Source organism: Cebus imitator, unplaced genomic scaffold (assembly GCF_001604975.1).
Source record: "Cebus imitator isolate Cc_AM_T3 unplaced genomic scaffold, Cebus_imitator-1.0 Scaffold48, whole genome shotgun sequence".
Lineage (NCBI taxonomy): Eukaryota > Metazoa > Chordata > Mammalia > Primates > Cebidae > Cebus > Cebus imitator.
The window spans coordinates 7,273,261-7,274,647 of NW_016107363.1; the positions used below are offsets into that span (position 1 = coordinate 7,273,261).

Genomic DNA, 1,387 nt, shown 5'->3' on the forward strand with positions numbered 1-1,387 from the left:
AAAAATTAGCTGGACGTGGTGTTACATGCCTATAATCCCAGCACTTGGGTGGCTGAGGCAGGAGAATCACTTGAACTTGGGAATTGGAGGTTGCAGTGAGCCGAGGTGGTGTCACTGCACTCCAGCCTAGGCAACAAAACCAGGGTCTGTCTCAAAAAAATAAATAAATAAAATATATATATATATATATATATGGTCGTTGGTCCAGAGACTAAGTGAAAATTTCTGGTGGAAGGTGAAAATTGATTTGAACCTTAAAGGCTGCATAATTTAAAATTTCAGCTTATATAATTAAAAAATCATACCCGATATTCATTGAGGAAAAATTACAGAAATTACCAAAAGAGGCTATATACTGTAAATCATTTATTTCCCCTGCTGGGTGGAATTTGACAGGCAGATAAATGGTGAATCAGTTCCTAAGCATGAGCAAGGGAAGAAGCAGGAAAGTTCAAAGCATCTTTAGAATTAATGAATAGATCATGTACTGAAATATTACAGTCTTCCAGATCTTCTTTTTTTTTAAATTTGTTTTTTTTTTTAAAGACAAGGTTTCACCATGTTGGTCAGGCTGGTCTTGAACTCCCGACCTCAGGTGATCCGCCCACTTTGGCCTCCAAAGTGCTTGGATTACAGGCGTGAGCCACCACGCCCGGCCAGTCTTCCAGATCTTAAGGAAAAAAGCAGTGTGTAAAGCAGTGAGAACAGAATATAATTTATGTTAAGAAAAAGTACATACATAATTTTTCTTTGTAAGATACATGGGAAATTGTTTAATAATGGTTATTGAAGGAAGGAAACCTCAAGGTCAATGGGAGAGAGACTATAATTTTGATTTTATGCCTTTATAAGGTTTGAATTATTGTGTCTGTGTTTCCATTTTTAAAACTTCAGATATTCACATATAAAATTCACACTTTTAAAGTGTATAATTAAGTGGTTTTGAATTTTTCACAGGATTTGCAACTAACACCACTATAATTGCAGGACATTTTTTTTTTTTTTTTTTTATGGAATGCTTCACAAATTTTTGTGTCATCCTTGCGCAGGGGCCATGCTAATCTTCTCTGTATCGTTCCAATTTTAGTACATATGCTGCTGAAGCGAGCACAGTACATTTTTCTTAACCCAAAAAGAAAACGCATACCCATTCCCCTTTTTCCCCAGCGCCTGGCAGCCACTAATATTCCGTCTCTATGCTTTTGCCTGTTATGTAGTTTTCCTGGGAGCGTAATCATACATGTTCTTCCATGTCATAGTAGGTATCTGCACTTTACTCCTCTTTATGGTTGAATAATATGCCATTGTGTGGATATATCACATTTTGTATATTCCTTATTTAATGGAAATTTGGATTGTTTCCTTTTTCTTTTCTTTTTTTTTTTTT

The 1,387-nt window shown here is 35.7% G+C and overlaps 1 protein-coding gene and 1 non-coding gene across 2 annotated transcripts in view; one reads left to right on the top strand and one right to left on the bottom strand.

Moving 5' to 3' along the window:
- DENND6A (DENN domain containing 6A) overlaps positions 1-1,387 on the top strand; it is a 72,044-nt gene that overhangs the window by 11,737 nt on the left and 58,920 nt on the right. The gene's annotated exons all lie outside the window — the stretch shown is intronic.
- On the bottom strand, positions 1,005-1,111 carry LOC119471065. Its single transcript, XR_005200054.1, has one exon. It is a non-coding gene; the product is annotated as a U6 spliceosomal RNA (small nuclear RNA).